We start from the raw sequence: 19,741 nt of genomic DNA on the forward strand, positions 1-19,741 counted from the left end.
CTGTTAATTAATGTCTCCAATGTGGTTTGAGGTACTTGGGGGAAAGGTACAATAAGCATGCAAATGAAATGACTCTTCTTTTATTATCTTGAAAGGCACCCTAGTCTGTGCACAAACCTAGGCTTGTGAGTGAGAATAACTTCTACAGCTCACACTGACTCGAATGGACCCCCCAGTATTTCAAACCCTGGGCTAAATCATTCTCTTGTCCGTTGCTCCATAAGGCCATGTGAACCCTGTGGCAGAGAAATGACAAGAAACTTCTATTTGCTCCAAGAAAAAGCATTAGTTACCAAGCTGTGTTTCAGTGCAGAGTATAATGGAGCCAGTCTCAACCCACAGTAGCTCAGGAACCACAAAGAACGATCCACTCCAAGATAGCGCAACTGGGGACAAGCACTTACCTGAAGGCACTGAAAGGGCTGAGTTCAGTTTGATTGCTCTGAGTCATGAGACAAATGAATTGGAAGTGTGAGCTGTCCTCGTAGGCCAAAGCGGTGATGGATGGAAAAGGCGGCTCCATCTGATGCTTTAATTTCCTTTTAAGTGTCGTGCTAGTTGCATAATGTTAAAAGCAGAAAATGTTCTTGTGTGCAGTGAAGAGGGACTGTGAAAAATAAATAAATAAGGCCGGGTGGAAAATTCCCAGCACAGCAGCAGTGCTGGTAGATATCCACCACCCATCTCCCTTTCTGAACCCTTTGGTCCCGGTAGCTCAAGAGTTCACTCTCCGCACTAAATGGACAACAGCCGGGCAGCGCTATTGCATGAAACAGAATAATTACTGTTAATAAAGAATAACCAATATGTGACTCAGGGACTTTTCAAGAGAGCGGAATCAATTATTGCATCTCTTACATCAGACACACACACCTCACACAGCAGTGACTCCATCTTGCTAATGCTATCTCGACTTGCTGCCGGAGTATGACCCTTTGCGTTACCCTAAAGCACGGGCCCTCCTCAGCTGGGCACATTCAAGCGGGACCATGAGGACCATTATATCTGCGGACCATTTTGCGTCAGTAAGACACAATACCAGCCGAACAGAGACTTCAAAACTCTTTCCTTCCATCACACTTGCTAGCGGTGATTCTTCTCAGTGGATACAGAATCTTGTTTTCTGGCTACACTGAGAGCCCTGAAATCGACTGAGGCACATGAATCATCCCCAATGGGGGAGAGAGTTGTGGGGTTCTTCAGAGACACCCTGGGAAATGAAGTTGTAAGTTTTGATCTTCCACTTCCATGAGTTCATTGTTAGAGAAAGTCGGGGGGAAGACAGGGGGAGCTGAGACAGGTCACCAGGAGCTGAAGAGACAGACCAGAGTGCGGATTCCCACAGGGATGAATGCTAAGAATGGACTGTGACAAACAGAAAGGCTACAGCACTCTGGGGAGATTTTGTCCAGTGCAAGGTGGAAAATTGGGTCCCTTGAGTTTGCCAACAGACTGTGCATCTCACTGTATCCACTTTCATTGCTCAGTCTTTGCAGCATGGATCAAGATGGATCCTCATTGATGCTGTTCCAGAATCCACCTCCCTGGTCCATTGAGAGGGTGTATTCAGTGCATTAAATATTTTTTAGGCATATCAAGCCTGAAAAATCTCACCAAGCCAATTAAAACTGCTCCCTGATTGCTGAACGTACGGGTTTCATTCGGAATTTGCATAATTTCCAACCTTCTCTCATCAAACTAATTCTCTTCAGCTAATGCATCTTCCCCAAGTCTGCTGCTGTCTGACAGGAATAAATAAGTGTTTGGGTGACATTTCCAGCACATAGAAACGGATTACACAGGGAATTTACACTTAGAACATGAGAATTATTTCCAATCTGGAGGGCAGTTGCTTCAGATTTTGCTCCTTTGGGACACCTAGGGCAGAACTCACTCACTTGGTCTCAGACTGGCACCTTTTTCCTTTGCTTTAAGGACCTCTTAGTGATCATTAAAAAGAAAAGAGCTTTTCCATATTTTGTTTTCATGTCAGGACTTGTGCAAAGAATCTGTATATATGTATTTAGTAGAAAATCTCTCCGGTGAGAGTCCTGCATTTTTGGGAATGAGACTGTTAATTTTATTACACCTTGCTTTATTTCGGCTTCCTTCAGAGGTTGCATGACACTGGGTTTGGGTCATCAGCTGCTTTTGAAAAGGTTACAAGGTCCATAGAGCTCAGATTGTCATATGTGAGTGGGGAGAAGAGGTATTAGGCCTAATGCACAGGACTGCGGATCAGGAGAACTGGGTACTGTTCTAAGCGCTGACTCACTTGGACAAGACACTTAACTATTCTTCTTCCTTATCTGTAAAATGGGGACAATTTTGGCCTACTTCACAGGAGTGCCAGGAATCTAAATTAATTCATTATTTGTTCTACTTATTACTTGTATTCCCGTGTTCCTGCTAAGCACTGTCCAAACATATATAAACATACAGTGCCTGTTCCAAAGAGCTTATAATTAATGGCCCTGATCCTGCAGAGCACTAATGAATCTGACTGTAGGGTGGGGGCCAGGATTTGTAATGGGCTTGGAAGGCTCTGTATACTGCAAGGTAGGGTTGCTATCTTTATCATTAGTACACATCTGTATTGCAGGGTGCACTCTTTCCAATGGCGTGTTGCATTTTGCAAAACTAGGTAAAGAGCATGAAAAGCAATTTCTCCTGGGGTCTTAGGCACAGACTTCGATAGAGAAAGTCACAGAAAAATCTCAAATTTATTGTAGGTGCCCTCAGGCACTTCACTCTTCTCTTACCACTCTTGGTATTTTCCTCTGGCACATGTCTCCATTTAAGCCCATACAGTGCAGTGGGGGAAGTGGGCTCAGAAGCGGCAAATCCTATAGCTGGCCTCAGTACCAGTTTATCTCCTAATTTCAGTGCAGTGAGACTAATCCGATGCTATTACTAATGCATTTGAAATGTTAATGAACTCGGGGGTCTACCCACACTTTTCCTAGTAAAGGCTAGAACTAAAAACCTGTGCCAGGGTTGAGTGTGGTATTTTACATTCCAGGTACAGCAAGCAAGGCATTGAGGATGTTCCCAAAGCAGAGCAGATGCCCAGCTGCGCCAGGGGACACATGAACTCCACATCACAGAATCACCAGCACAGCCGATCTGCACCTGCTCTTTGAACTGCGCAATGGCCTCAATGGAGGGTAGACTATCAATGAATCTTTGCAGCTCAGCCATGAGGTAGGTCACTAGAATTATCTCCATGATATAGAGGGGGAATGGGGGGCAGAGAGGTTACATGACTTGCTAAAGGTTATAGCAGAGGAGTCTGTGTCGGAGCCGGAATTAGGACTCAGGAGTTCTGACATCCAGGCGTGTGCTCCGCCCGCTAGACCAAAAAATCAGTGGAAGTTACATCCTGCAGAGTGAAACACCAGGTCCCAGGTCTGTCTCCTCCCACCATTTCCAAACTATGGGAATCATAAACTTCCACTTGCGCAGCCAATGGGGACCTAGGGCCTGGCTTGCATTCACACTACAGCCCCTGTCCACTGCTCTGGCAGGGTAACGTAGGAGTGTAGGATTTATGTTAATGTCTCATCCGTGGGGCTAGCCCAGAGCTCACAACCCAGCTTGCAGGGAAAGGCTGCTACTTGCTGAGCACTGATACCCGCCATCAGCCAGCACAAGCCCGGCAGCTGAATGATGTGGAGTGTGGGGAGAGCTGGTGGAGACGTGGTGTCTGGGGAGAAGGCAGCGAGCCTGGGGAGGCGATGAAAGCTCCAGCTCCTTCTTGCACAGAGAGGGAAGGTCGACCATCTGGCCTTCTCCTGATTGCCAGCTCTTAGAGGATTTCTTCAGGCTCAGATTTGAATAGGACCATCTGCGCTATAATTAAAGGGACTAAACACTGCTCCTCAGCTTTATAGCCTCTCCAGATATATCTATACACACACTCGCCCCTTTCAATTGCTCTCAGATGTTCAGGAGGGTCCTGGCGCTGCTCAGAAGGAAGGGTGCTGCGCAGCATTTCAGAGGGCCTCTCTCCCTTGTCTACGTGCTCTAGCCTGCTTTGTGTTGCACAGGTGACATTTATTTAGCAAAGAGGTGCTGTGTTGGTGTCACGGAGTGTGGGGGAGTCAGGGCCCTGAACCTCTCTTCCTGGGATTCACCGTGACCCTCAGCCAGCCAGTAAAACAAAAGGTTTATTGGACAGTAGGAACGCAGTCTAAAACAGAGCTTGTAGGTACAGCCAGGACCCCTCAGTCAAGTCCTTCTGGGGGGGCAGGGAGCTTACACCCCAGCCTCCGGGTTCCCTGCGTTCCACCACCCAGCCCCAAACTGAAACTAAAAACTCCTCAAGCAGCTCTCTTCCCCCCTCCCCCCTGCTCCTCCTCTCCTTTGTTCAGTCTCCCGGCCAGAAGGTGTCACTTCTCCCAACCCCCCTCCTGGCTCAGGTTACAGCTCAGGTAGCTTCCTTCAAGGGAAGTCCCCCATCCCCAATGTAACTCCCCTGCAACATTCCCAGGTCAAATCTGCCCGGCTCCCTGCTCTGTCACAGTTGGTATGCCAGAGCATAGGGGAGATGCAGTCCCTCAAGCACCGATGGGGGTGGGGGGTTGCCTCACCTAACTCAGAGCATAGGGGAGGTGCTCTGCTGGGATCAGAAATGGAGACAGGGGTACGCAGGGACTGGAGAACCCTTACAGTCGGAGCTTTGCGACTGCAGCATTAACCCCTTTCGGGATATGTCTACACTGCAGCTGGGACCATGCTACAGCACAGGTAGAACTACACACGCTAGCTCTGCTCGGGATAGCGTGCTAAAAATAGAAGTGTGGTGGACTACAGCAGCCTGGGAAGTGGCTGGAGCTACAAACCTGCCTGGCCCCCGAGTACATAGGCAGGTGGCCACAGCCACATTGCTATATTTAGCGTGCTCACTAGAGCAGAGCTAGCCTGTGTCTGTCTGCCCGTGCTGAGAAGCACCCTCCCAGCTGCAGTGTAGACATACTCAAAGTTAGTTACAGCTCAGACTCCTTACGCCGCTGAGAGTCCAGGGGATGAAAAGGTTCAAACAACTTTTCAAAGAGAATGGAAGGTGGGACTTTCCCTAAAGCGTCTTTTTCAGATCAGCTACAGGACACCAGCTACATTGCAGGTGAGAGGGAGCAGAATTGTCTCCTGTTCCGATTACTGTGTGCGCCTTTGGCATCTGCACGCACGAGCTGGGCTAAATACCCATTGCCCAGGTAAATGGCCAACTGGACTATGCACATGCAAAGCAGATGAGCAGCTGCACACACACAAATGCATGTGGCTCACCGGCCTCAATTCCCAATCCCAGTAAGTTATCTCCCTCCTGAGCCCTGGTTAGAGTTCGGACAGCAAATAGCTCTGCCAAATCAATCCGTGGCGGTCACAGGGAAATGAGTTAAGGCCAATGTGCCATCCTGGCAGCGTGGCAGGGGAGGCGTTCCAGGGAGCTCATGACAGTGGTTTATCATGCCTCACCTTACAGCATGGGCTTTGAAATCTGCAAGAGAGAGATGATGGAGTCATCATGAGACTATTTCAGTCATAAAGCATCCATGTCCCTAAAGCGCTTATGAGAGGCCCAGCGGGTGTCTAGTGGATAGGGTGCTGCACGGGGACTCAGGAGACCTGGGTTCTAATTCTGCCCATTGACCTGCAATGTGAGCTTGGGCAAGTCATTTTCCTTCCTGCCCTTTGTGTCCTGTCTGTTTAGGGGTAAGCCCTTTCAGGTAGCGGCTGTTTCTCAGCGTGAGTTTGTGCAGTGCCCAGCGCAACGGAGCCCTGAGATCCGCTGGGGCTTCTAGGCACTACTGTCAGATACTACTACTGGGCCCTGGTCCTATATGATGGGGTAGTCGCAGAGTTACAAAATTGTCATGCAAATGTATGAGCTCAAGCACCAAACCTCTTCACGCCCCCCACCTCCGGCCATGACAGCGACAAGAACAGAAATGCAACCCCTCCTCTCCCTGCCAAACCGCTGAGACTCACCCGGGCAGGTGGGTGAGAGGAGTGCTGCCGGGCTGAGCTAAGGAGCAAGACCTTCAGAGTCACTTCAGCACGAGCTGCGCGTCAGTAAGACTCTTAAAGGCCGGTGCGAGGGTGCTGCATGTGACTGTCCTGCCCTCATGGGCAGTGGTGACAGGGGCTTCCCAAACATTCCCAAGGAGAATCCCCAGAAGAGGAAATCCCGTCCTGGGGTTGGATTCGTTTCCCTGTGTGCCTTTCTCTGCCAGTTCAGATGTACGATCCCCATAGCCCACAGACCTCCCTGGCGCAGCAATATCCACCTAAGCCTGAAGATGAATTTCCTTCCAACAATCTGTTGTTGATTCCAGTCCCATGCTCCTGGTTGTTCTGCGTAGCACACAAATGATGAGAGTCTGCTCCAATGAGCAGTTCTGTTTCCAGGCATGGCAAAATCCCTCCGGATGAACTTTTCTCCTCCTCTCTCCCCTCCCTCTTGCTATTTTCTCAGCCTGCTCAGGAATACAGAGCGCTGATCTGTAATTTCCTTGCTGGCTACATCTCTCACCTTAATTGTGAGTGCCTCTGCTACCGTTTCCATTTAGCATTTGTCATTCCCTTCATCAGGCCTGACATCTTGCCTCACCTAAATTGCTGCAATACCTCCAGCCTTCTCAGCCTGTCATTTCAAGGGGCTAATTATCCTCATAATCAGGCATCCCGGTGAGTTTCTTGTTTAAGTGAAAGGTATGGTTACCCTGGTTACTTTATATTCTAGGGGAACGGGGGTGCAGAGGAAAGGAACGGATGCAATGCAAAGCCAGAACAAGGCAAGGAGTAGTCCGTTGCGTGGCACATTGCACCAGTCTTTTATGGAGACTTAAGCAATCAGCCACATCGCCAGACTCATCTTAAAGAGCTCCAGATACATGAGAGTCATCCAGTCAGTCATTCTAAGAGCACTTTCAAGAGTGTTCATAAGTGTCTTCCCCTACCTCAGCTAACATACATTAATAGTTTGGTCTGCCTGAATAAGGAGCCAGATCTGCTGCTAAATCCTTGATTATAAAAGAGTGCTGCTCCCGGCCAGTCTCGGCTTCCCCAAGGGTCTGTGGGTATGTACGAGAGAGGTGCAAACAATTCATTGCAAAATCCAAAACTGGTCACAATTCAGCACGTTTGCATTACGTTACTGACACCGAGTGAGGACTGGTGCCGCCAGGGGGTCCAGGCCACGGCTCCCTGCAGTGGTTAGCAGCACTCCTTCAGCTGCAATTCTATGTGGGGATGTTAGTGCTGGCGGGAAGGTGCCAGCCTGACAGCCATGGAGACTGAAGGCATCTCCGTAGTCACAGGCCAGACAGCGCAGTGCAAAGCTTCCCTCACTGCCTCTCGGTGAGAACAAAGGGCAGGGGGAGGCCTCTGACAGGCCTAACATCATAACTGGAGCTGCTAACGCTGGCTGTAGAAGAGCTCATGGGAATGGCTGTCCAGAGGGGCTGTCCAGAGTTGATTTCAAACTCTAACCAGGGCTCACGCGGCACTTCAGAGACGAGGGCCCAGAAGGAGGTGACAGTGACCCAGCCTGTCCCCAGTCAGTGCAGGAGGCCATGTGCTCTTGAGCACCATATCTTGTAGGCCCATCTCCCCCACAGGCCACTGCTTGCCTAGGAAGGGCAGCTCCCTGCAAGACACCTGTGTGTTTTTGTGCTCTCCTAATAACGTGCATCGCTCCCATGCAGCCCCCTTCAATCAAGCTGCTTAATTCAGAATCCCCTGTCACAGGACCACATAGTGTGAGCCTTAGAGAGTGCGAAGGAGACAACCTCGCTGCACTGACGGAAGGATTTACTGCCGCGGCCAGGCAGAATACGAAGGGGCTTCTCGGAACAATCGAACCGAGAGAGAAGTGGCCTGCAGGGACATAACACTAGGCCTGTTTGTGCCTATGCCTCTAATAACCACAGCCCATGAGGTGTAATTTGCTGACACGACCCCTTTCTGTCCACAGAACCTTGTGAGTTCTGTTCCCTTGTCTCAGTGCTAGTGTCCTTAATGGACGTTCCCTGGCAGAGCACGCTGGGGCCCGGATTCTTCAGAAGCGGCCCAGCTTAGCCTCCGGTCTGATGCCTACTTTTCTGAGTGCAAAGAATTGCAGCATGTTAGACTGTGCTCAGCTCCCAGTCAGGGAGTTATAAAATGTTCCTGAAATGATTTGAAGGCACAAACTTGGTCTCTCATAGCAGAAACCTCTTACTTAAATCAGGCCATAGACACACATTTCATTAGGTCATGAGAGGTCTTCTGAACACACCAGGTCCTGAGTATTTATCCCAGATCTTCTCATAAATAATAAGATTTTACATTTCTCTAGGGCTGTGCACCCAGAATAACCTCAGTGTGCTTCACAGCTGGATGCAAACATCACTTCTCTTATGAATGAAGTGTAGCCCCACCTGGGGTGGAACACAGTAACTAGTGAACAGTGACAGCAACACTGCACAATGGGTTGGGGCAAGATGTAAAGAAGAATCTGATCTCCAATTGACCGTGCAGGAAGCATGTGCTGGCTTGCAATTAACTGAGCTGAATTTGGCCAGATTCATAGATTTTAGGCCAGAAGGGACCATTGTGATCATCCAGTCTGACCTGCATAACCCAGGCCATAGAACTTCTCCAAAATATTCCTCGTTTGAATTACGGCAGATCTTTTAGAAAAACATCCCATCTTGATTTTAAAATGTCCAGTGATGGAGAATTCACCACAGCTGTTGGTAAGCTGTCCCAAAGGTTAATTACCCTCGCTGTTAAAAATAATGTACACCTTATTTCCAGTCTGGTAGCTTCAGTTTCCAGCCATTGGACCATGTTATACATTTGTCTGCTGCACTGAAGAGCCTTCTATTATCAATTTTCGGTTCCCCAGGCAGGCACTGACAGGTTGTGATCAAGTCACCCCTTAACCTTCTCTTTTGTAAGCTCTTTGGATCTATCTCTCTAAGATGTTTTCCAATCCTCCTTCAATCATTCTCGTGGCTTTTCTCTGAACCGCTTCCAATTTGTCAACATCCTTCCTGAATTGTAGACACCAGAACTGGATGCAGGACTCCAATAGCCATCAGATCTGTGCCAAATACAGAGGTATATAACTCCCCTACTTCTACTTGAGATTCCCTTGTTTATGAGTCTAAGGATCACAATAGCCCTTTTGGCCACAGCGTTGCTCTGGGAGTTCGTGTTCAGCTAATTACCCACCAGGATCTCCAAGTCTTTTTCAGAGTCTTACTTCACAGGGTAGAGTCCCCCATCCTGTAAGTATGGCCTACAGTCTTTGTTCCTGCATATATAACCTTACATTTAGCCATATTAAAATACATATTGTTTGCTTGTGACCTGCTTACTAAGTGATCTAGGTTAACACCTTCCTCTATGAAAAGAACCATTGCATCTTTAATGACCTTGGTTTAATATCCCCTTCAAAAGATGCCTGGCACAGCTCCATTCTCTTCTGTTCATGATCTAACATTGCACTCTTCATCACAGCATCTGAGCATCTATCAGTTTGGCATGGGGAAAGTGACTCCCCACTGGGACCACCTCCGCCAGGGGAAGGTGACTTCCCGCTGAACCCAGCTCAGCATGGCTCTTATTGGCTCACCAGAAGGCAACTTCTTTACTGTTTGTTGATTTCAATCCACCAGGGTTCCAGACCAAGTGTATAATACAGGGGTTGGCAACCTTTCAGAAGTGGTGTGCCGAGTCTTCATTTATTCACTCTGATTTAAGGTTTCGTGTGCCAGTAATACATTTTAACATTTTTAGAAGGTCTCTTTCTATAAGTCTATAATATATAACTAAACTACTGTTGTATGTAAAGTAAATAAGGTTTTTAAAATGTTTAAGAAGCTTCATTTAAAATTAAATTAAAATGCAGAGCCCCCCGGACCAGTGGCCAGGACCCGGGCAGCGTGAGTGCCACTGAAAATCAGCTCGCACCCGTGCCATAGGTTGCCTACCCCTGATATAATAGGTTTGCTTGCATTATGTAATTCAGCCGCTAGATGTCTCTGTGCTCTATGGAGTTTCAAACAGCCTGTGGTCCCTGATAAGCAAGAGACACAAAGCTGGAGCTGCATATGGGTCTGTACTTTGTGATTGTCTTTATTAAATGTGTCCTGCTTAAAATGGACACTGATTACATATATCATGACATTACATACGGCCTTTGCCTCCCCGGGATCCCACCAAACTTCACCTCCCTCAAACCTGATTACTTGGGCTTTATGTAGGTGAAGTACTTTGCACCTCTGACCCATATATAAAGTTTGCTTAGCTGCATACACATTTTGATTATCTATCTGGATTATTCGGGACTTTAAGAGACAGTTAGATGGCAGAAGATGAAGCTTTCACTTCACAATTTATTATTTGGCAGGTTGAGTTGCCAGAATCAGGCTAAATGTATATCTGTTAATTACTGGCTAATTTTCATTTGTGCCCGTGTTTTCCTCCCATATCAAAGCTTTGGAAATGAAGCCTGGCACCCAAGTAGTTCTTGTTCCTTGTACTCATTAATCCCAACCTATGGAAACAGTGGAGTGTTAATGCTCCCAAGGAAATATGCTTGTTTGGCTCGGGGGGGGGGGGAACCTTTTATTTTGGGGCACTGTGATTAAGTAGAGTCAATTTATCTAAACTGGCATCATTTCCTAATGACAAATGTGGTCTAATTAAAAGCAGAAAGCTAAGTAAATGGTAATTTGTTAGAGCCTTGCCTCGCTTTTGCTCGTATGCAACTAGATGGCTGATTAACCCACCCACATAGATAATTTCCTGTGATTACAGCCTACTGCGAAGGAGTATTGTTGGGTGCTGATACAGTATTTGTGTAAAACAAAACCCAGGGACAGGCTGCAAAATTGATGGGGAGAGAAGTGTTTGTGGGAAAGGAAAACAGGATGAAAAACTTGGATTATTGAGTCTGGAAATGAAAAGAATAAAAGGGAAGAGAAATGTCTGAGTTAACAGAATAGGCTGGTCACCATGTAGGGTCAGGAAGGAATTCCCCTTATTGTTCTGTTGTTCAAGTGCACTGGGGTTTTGCTTCTGGTGAAGTATCTGGTAACAGATACCATATTAGATGGATCATTGATCTGTTCAAGGACAGCAATTCCTATCTTCCCATTATAAAAACAAAGCCAATGTTACCTGATTATATGACTTAAAAAGGAAGGAAGGATTGGCTTGTGGCCAATTTCCTGGTCTGCAATTTGGAAGATCCGGGTTCCGTTCCCAGCTCGGCCCCAAGTTGCCTTTGTGGCCTTGGGCAAGTCACTTACTGCTTCTGTGCACCATCTGTAAAATGGGGATAATAATTCCTCCTTCCTCTCACCCTTTGTCTGTTTAGACTGCAAGCTCTGGGGCAAGGACTGTCTCTCACTAGGTGCTCATACAGCACCTCACACAATAGGGTGCTGGTGTTGGCTGGAACTTCAAAGTGCTCCTGGAACACAGATATAATGATAAATGTTTGGCCGGTAAGGCCTGTCTCCGGCAGAATTGTCTAACAATTGGCAGATGACATGTGACTGTGCCATGCTGGATAGGGGTCAGGAATCCCCTCTTAGGGCAGTGAGCTGTATCTACAAAGAGCTATTGATGTGTTCCTGTCTAGGGTCTTGTTTTTCTTGCTGCCTGACTGTCGAGCCCGAAGTGCCATCTGTGAGATTTGCTCTCTACTTAGCCATGACTCGAGCCTTACAGCTGAGGGCAGGCAGAAGCTCTGTACTGTACACTTATCTTCTGCAGTGTTCTCTCTTTCAAAAGGACTGGTTCTTAATGGCTTATGCATTTTCTGCCACATGGCAGCACAGGAGTCGTTTACATACCGCACGACAGGTTTAATGAAATCAGGAGTTTGCTACGTTTGATCTAATGCGAACAGAGAACACTGCAATAAACAGTGGATGGTTTCCCAATGGCCCATGTGGAATTTCCCTGTTTCGGATGTAGTGCACAGGCCCACAGCTGATGCAATAGGCTTGTTTTATGTAAAGACTCTTAGCACTGAATTGGTAATCGGAATGAAAATTGCTGTTATGCTTCAAAGCATAGAAACCTAAAAGACATTCCAAGATTCTTTTTTAAACCTATTCCATCCAAAGGATCAATTCCATATCAAAATAACAAGAAGACAGGAATTGCCAGATGGGATCAGACCAGGTCTGTCTAGCCAGTACCCTGTCTCCCACAGCGGGAAGCACGAGATGCCTCAGAGGAAGGTGCCAGACCCCTGCAGTAGCAGTGATGGGATAACCCGATAACCCGCCCCTGGGAAAGTCGCTTTCTGACCCACTGGACTTAGGCTCTTCCATCCATGAATCTATTTAGTTTGAAGGAGACGGGGCGGGGGGCGGGAGAAGGTTATATCACATTGCTTTGTTTTTTCAGACTTTGGGCCTGATTTGTCACTCGTACGTCACCATTTGCCTCTGTGCAATGTGAGAGTAAAAGGCTCCCCCCAGTGGTAGTGGAGACGTCTGATTTTATAGCATTTTACATCCACACTGGACTGCTGCAAATGACAGCACAGGGTGCAAGGCAATGGCGAATCATGGCCCTAGAATTCAATGGATTTTGAACTTCTGTGTACGGAATCAATGGGCCCAACTAGCACCAGTATCAGCGCTGCAGATTTCCACCTCTTCCAGGGTGTTCCATGGAACAGAGTCCACCCCACATTCCTTACTGGCCTGTGTTGCTCTTTAAGCACCCGCTGTACACTCCCAAATTCCTCCAGGCCTCCAAGGCCAAAAAGGGAGCATGTGACAGGCTGAGAAGTTCATGTACCAGAATATCATCCATGCCAGCATCCAGAGGCCTGGATTTAACCAACTACTTCCTGCACTGAGAATTGCACAGAGGGATTCCCCCTGCTGGGGCCAAGGGAAGGTTACTGTGCAGACTGAACCCTTGACAGAGAATTCCCTGGCAAAGACAGAGCAGAGAACACCTGCCTATGTGAGCACATACTGGGACAGAGTGCTGCAGCACGTCTCCTCAACGGCACTGGCTACCACGAGCACATCACACCTGTCCTCCACACCCTACACTGGCTTCCCATAGAACATGCAGTCAAGTTCAAGGTCATTATCTTCAAAGCTCTCCATGGCATGAACTCCCCCAGGCACCAAGGACCATCCCAGCTCTCCCTACCTTCCACGCCAAGTGCAAGGCACGTCTTTGAGCTGCCATCTCTAGCACATACCTAGCAACCTGTGTGTGTAGATATAAATGAAAGAAATCCAGAACTGGAACACTCCCTGCACACACTTCTCTCCCTGGTGAGAGCAGAAGAGGATCAGTCCTGTCTCTTAATGCACGTCTGGAAGGCATTCAGATCGTATGGTGATGAGCACAGAACAAGTACCTGTATAGAACAGAACGGACCAATCTGCTCTGTTCCCTGCCTCTCCCAGCATCCCTGCTCATTGATTTGCGGGAGCCACAGCTGCTTCTTTGAGGCTGGGCTCAGAATCCACAGGGAGCATTTAAAAAATCAAAGAGAACACCAGCTTGAAGGCTCATCCTCTCGCTGGCACCTGCGAACTCCCTGCTAGTCTATGCTGTGTAAACACCAGACTAATTATTCCTGGACATCTGCTAACTGAGGCAGTTCTATTCTAGCATGGTTCAGGTGAGGGGGGGGTGATCTGTAGGTTCTGAGGGGTTCCCCCCCCCCCCATTGGCATTCAGAACTTATGGAGCATTGTGTCCAGGGTCAGTCAGTTCAACGGCAAGCACTTTTGCTCTTTACTTATTCATCCCTGGGTAGGAACAGAGAGGATCTAGCAAATGTCTGCAAATGTTTAACTAGGAATGGCTTTAAAAGGACTCACTTTTTATTGCTCAGAACAAAAATATATACATACAGGAGCAGATTGTCAGTGGCAATGAGCTCTCCCAACCCCCAGTAACGTTGGAGAGGGGAGGCCAAGGCCCAGCACTTCTGGAAAATCAGTCCCCATGATACAGACAGGGCTGGATTTTCAAAAGACCTCCAGCTCCCGGTGTTGGCAGGCTGCTGAGCACTTTCTTGACCACCCGGCACTCATTTGAATGCCTAAATAGGAGCTGTGAGCGCTGAGCTCTTCTGAAAATCTGTCCCAGAAATGATCCGCGACCGGTCTAAATGGGAAATAAACTATGGGGCAGGCTGAGGTTTGCAGCCATAGGCTGAGCTGCAGAAGGGCTGAGCTGCAGTGGGAGACTCCAGGCGGAATTCTGACCGGCTCAGCCAGAATTCCCTCCTACGGGCCCCCAGGGACCACAGCTCAGAGCACAGGGCCAGCTCCAGGGTTTTGACCGCCCCAAGCAGCCAAAAAAAAAAAAAAAAAGCCGCGATCGCGATCTGTGGCGGCAATTCGGGGGAAGGTCCTTCACTCCCAGCAGGAGTGAGGAACAGTCCACTGAATTGCCGCCGAATAGCTGGAGGTGCCGCCCCTCTCCCGAGCAGCTGCCCCAAGCACCTGCTTGCCAAGCTGGTGCCTGGAGCCGGCCCTGTCAGAGCAGCAGCTGGAGCAACGTGCAGTGAGCTCCTTGGGCGACGAGAGCTGCAGGTGCAGGCAGTAGCCATGTGGGCTGTTGTGCACCTGAATTATGAGCGGCCTTTGGGCAGGGAGAGGAGGTGGGAAGTGCGTTCTCAGGAAGGAGAAGTGGCCACTTGGAGCAGGGCATGAGCTGCTGCCCAAGAGGGGAAGGACAGGCTTGTGGAGAAGGCAATGGCCTGGGACTCAGGAGACCTGCATTCAGTCCTTGACTGTGCCACAGACTTTCTGTGACCTTGGACAAGTCACTTGAACTCCCTGTGCCTTGGTTTCCCATCTGTAATATGGGAATAATGATACTTCCTTCCCCCACTTCCTCTGTCTGGTCCGTTTCTTACCATGTGCATAGCACAATGAGCCATTGATCTCACATGGGGCCTGCCTGTTCTGTTGTAAAACAAATCGTAATCAAACACGCCGCCTTCCGGCGAGTTCATTTCCAGATACTCCTGCATGCTACACCATCCCATGGAGACAGAGGGCCAGATCCCCGGCTGGTGCCCATGAGCAGAGTTCCATTGACTTCTGGGTAGTTATGCTGATTTATGCCAGCTGGGGTTCTGGCCCAGAGAATCCCGGCTGGAGGGAGAGACTGGATTAGAACATGCTCCTGCCGACTCTCCAGCACCATCTCTTGTCCGTTCTGCAGAGTGGAACAGTTTCAGAGCACAGAATGACACTCAGCTGATATGTGGGAGGGGGGTTAAAAAAGGAAAGCCTCTCCAGGAATAATAGTGTCCTCCCTCCCTCCCTCAGCTTACTCCCTGGAGCAGCACTGGTGACAGCAGGCAGGCTCCACCATGTCTCCGCACCAAGCCCAGCTACTCAGGTGTGAAGGGGAAGACTGGGGCTTTCTGAAGCTGCCTGGTCTGGGTCATGGCATTTCACAGGTGGCGGTAGGTATTCGCATCTCCAGAGGTAGAGGTTCGTGTATTTAATATTTGTTCTTTTCCTTTGTGGTGCAAAAGGTGAGTGAGCAGAGGACATGGGGCTGCGTGGTCAGTTGGGGGCACTCTTGCACCATACAAAGGGAAGTGGGCCGTGCTGAGCCATTGCAGATGCAAAGTGAAGAGGATCCCCATGTTCCCAGGGCAGCCCCATTGCAATCAACAAAACAATCACTCTGTGCAAGACCTATGGAACACTGAAACCCCCCAAAAGTCCTCCAAGGAGGGCTGGAGTGGTGCCTGGACTGTGCGCTGGCCTCTGCACAGGGGTGAATGTTACCCAAAGGGCCTGATTCACTCCTGCAGCCATTGCCAGCAGTTCAGAGTGGGGTAAAATGCTGCCATTCTCCTTAGGGGGCAGTTACACCCACTTTCCATTGGTTTAGATGATTCAACAAGCTGCAGGGCAACTGTGAATCAGCCCAAAATGAGCAGGGGGTTGCAGGATCGAGCCCTTAGCCTGTAAGCTCTTTGGCGCAGGGACCTGCCTTCTTGCTTGTCGATAAAGCACCTGGCATACTGTGGGTGCGATGTAAATAACAATGCTCTGGCAATCTCCCGTTTATTTGCAATAATGAGTTTACCAGGACCACTGTACAACAGGGTACGGGATAACCTCTGGGTACAACTGCCCTCCTACCCCATGCTTATAGGCAACCATTGGCACAGAAAGCAACCAAGCTGAGAAGGGTTTGCCGGGGGATCTTGTCCTTCCATCACTTGTGAGAGCACAAGTCCAAACACTAACAAGGCTACGCTGTAGACCATTAATTTTAGTGCTGCACTATAATGGGTTCGTGTTCTACCTGGCTATGGTGTGGGAGACTCTGCAGGTTCAGAGTATTTCTTTTATACTTTTTATTTCCTTTTTAAAAAGTATTTTTAAGAAAAACCACATACCCCTTAGATAAACACTGCATCCCAGCCAGTGTCAGACTGGCCCACATTCCTGCATGTTGTGTATCACGGCCAAATCACACAAACATGTGCTGCCTGGCGGAGACACTTCTCAGGTCATCTCTGTGTATGCAAGAATGAGACGCAGGCCCTGAGGTATAGTCAGCCCCCTAGCCCTGTCCCTTTGAGGCCTGGTCTGCACTTGAAAGTTTCTCTGGTAGAGTTTTTCGATTAGGGCGCTTTTTACCAAAATAGTTTACCACAAAAAGCCACAACAGTGAATACAGTGATAGCGATCAAAAGGTGGCTTGTACCAGTATAAAGAACAAGGAGTACTTGTGGCACCTTAGAGACTAACAAATTTATTTGGGCATAAGCTTTCGTTTAAACCCACGAAAGCTTATGCCCAAATAAATTTGTTAGTCTCTAAGGTGCCACAAGCACTCCTCGTTCTTTTTGCTGATACAGACTAACACGGCTACTCCTCTGAAACCTGTACCAGTATAGTTATTCCACTACTTGTACAGAATTACCTCTACAAGTATAAATATACCAACACAACTGTGTGCATAGGAGAGGATTGTACTGCTTTAGCTATACTGGTCTAAATAAAGCTGCACAACTTTGTAGTGTAGACAAAGCCAAAGAAAGAAAGAAAGAACTTTTCTTTCCAGATTTATTCTGTAGGTCAGGTTGCCTATTATAGTTTTTTGGTAAATGCTTTAGGACAGCGTCTACTGATATTTATGTACATTCCCTTTAAAACAATCTCAGTCAGGACATAAATGCAAAGCCATTTCCAAGGGTGACAGACAGTAGCTGACACCTTTTCCCTGTCCTAGGTCAGCCTATCATTTGGGCATCTTCATCTCCATACTTCCTAACAGCATTTGTACCCCACAGCTGCCTTCCACAAAGCCAGCAGGGAGAGTTGTAATAGGGTGCAAGGCCAGATGTGTCCCATAGATTTAACAAATTACCTCGTTTGCATTAATGCAAACATGTGGCCAACCTTTCATCAGCCTGCTAAAGTGCCAGCAGCCCAGCAGGGGGCATGCAGATGGAAACGCTGCTTGGTGAGAATGGACCGCACTGGAATTGGAGTGGCAGGGTGGTCTTGCAGATTGTGTGCTGCCAAATGACTCGCCACAAAGATGGGTGACTCTGCTCCAAGGGACAAACGCTGCTCATCTTAGCCACCTGGGTGGCTCCAAGAAAGCTTTAATCCATGGAAATACCCAGTCACCAAGTAAAACTAGCCTGACACGTGGCTACTCACAGCATCTAGCTGGGGCTTAGGCGTGCACGTCTGTACACAGTAATGGACAAAACTCTTAACAATAATGCAGTTCCACCCAAAACACACATACGAGTACGCTCACACACACACACCTATGTACACATAGTAACATGCCTGCATGCTAACACATACTAACACACATGCATACACACACTCTCTAACATGCCTACATGCTAACATACATGCATACACACATATATCAAACGCAAAAAGCCAACTATAAAATGAGACAAATCCAATCGAGCAGCTGCCAACTGCACCCAAGAGAGAAACCACAATTCAAAGGTTAAACTTGTTTAACATAGCTCTCACTTGCTCTGTTTGTTTAACTTTTTATTGATTGCATATCAAACTAAAGCTGAATTCACACACCCTGGGTTTCTGATAGTTATGATTATTACAAAACATCTATCCAGCACCGTAGATGTATTCAGTGCTTTACAAACACAGCCCCTCCCCTGAGAGCTCATATTATTATCAAACCAGAGGACAGCGAGACAACATTCCCATGTCAGGTGCCTTACAAATAAATATATATAAAAGAGGGGGGCCTAGTGGCCTAGTGGTTAGAGCACTGGATTGGGAGTCAGGAGAGCTTGATTCTATTCCTGGCTCTGCTACCGGTCTGCTGGGTGACGGTCATCAAGTCTCTTCACTTCTCTGTGCCTCAGCTTTCCCATCTGTAAAATGGGGATAATGATACTGACCTGCTCTGTAAAGCACTTGGAGATCTACAGCTGAAAAGCACTGCCTAAGAGCTAGGCATTCCTCTTTATATTGAATTTAGCATTTGATAGGATTCCCCACCCATGTATGGCACAATTAATTATTTTACACAGCTCCTCCTCCCCAGCAGGTAAAGCACATCCCCATAGCACCAGTTCCCATCCTTCAGCTGCAAAGACCATGGAGGCGCTGGCTGTAGCAATCGAATCAGCTTTTAATAGTAAACACTCAAGAGGGATGTTCGCTACCATCCAGGCCATGAGACACACGGTTACCGGCACAGCAAAGGAACAATGAGGGCAGAAAAAATAGTAATTGTTTTTGTGGGAAATTAACCTTTTTTCTCTTTTTTGTAAATATTTTTTCAAATTTTTCCATTAAATGTTTTCATTTTTCCCCCTGTCCATTATCCCCACCACCACCCCCTTTTCTGGTACCATAAAGGAAGGGCCAGAGAACACAGGCACAGAGAACCTCAAATAAATTTGTTAGTCTCTAAGGTGCCACAAGTACTCCTGTTCTTTTTGTGGATACAGACTAACACGGCTGCTACTCTGAAACCTCCCCAGGTTAAATCCATGTAGGTATTTATAGACTGTAATAAAGCCACCCCTTAACCTTCTCTTTGTTAAAACTAAATCGATGGAACTCCTTGAGTCTATCACTAGAAGGCAGGTTTTCTAATCCTTTAATCTTTCTCGTGGCTCTTCTCTGAACCCTCTCCAATTTATCAACATCTGTCTTGAACTGTGGGAACCAGAACTGGACACAGTATCCCAGCAGCCGTCACACCAGTGCCAAATACAGAGGTAAAATAACCTCTCTGCTGTTCCTTGATGCAAGCCCATCTCTAGAATCAAAGATGTTTAGAGTGACTTCGAAGCTGAGCAATCATACACCATGGTGGTGAGTGCAGTATAAAATGCCTAGGCAGAGAGAGAGAGTAGATCTCTTGTATGCTATCCGGGTGCTGTCTTCTGTTCGTTGGGGCATTTGCTTGGCTCCATATGATCCTGATATTGAACCAGAGATCCCGGAAAGGGCCATTTGTGATGCTTTGTTTCAGCCTCTCTCTCTCCCATCACCTCTACAGGTGAGCATTCAGCACGAATGCAGGTTCACACGTTTGTGACGCTCATTACTAGCCAGGAGCCCAGAGGAGGAGCAGGCTGTGAAATCTGTCACTGCACAAGTTTCATGAGTGGTGCTGAAGGCCACCCAGGAGGGCCACCCTTGCACTGGCTGCCTTCTCAGGAGGCAAGTGGAGCATGAAGAGCCTAGCTGCATGGAGAAGCTGG

Source organism: Terrapene carolina, unplaced genomic scaffold (assembly GCF_002925995.2).
Source record: "Terrapene carolina triunguis isolate 2854851 unplaced genomic scaffold, T_m_triunguis-2.0 Scaffold53, whole genome shotgun sequence".
NCBI lineage: Eukaryota > Metazoa > Chordata > Testudines > Emydidae > Terrapene > Terrapene triunguis.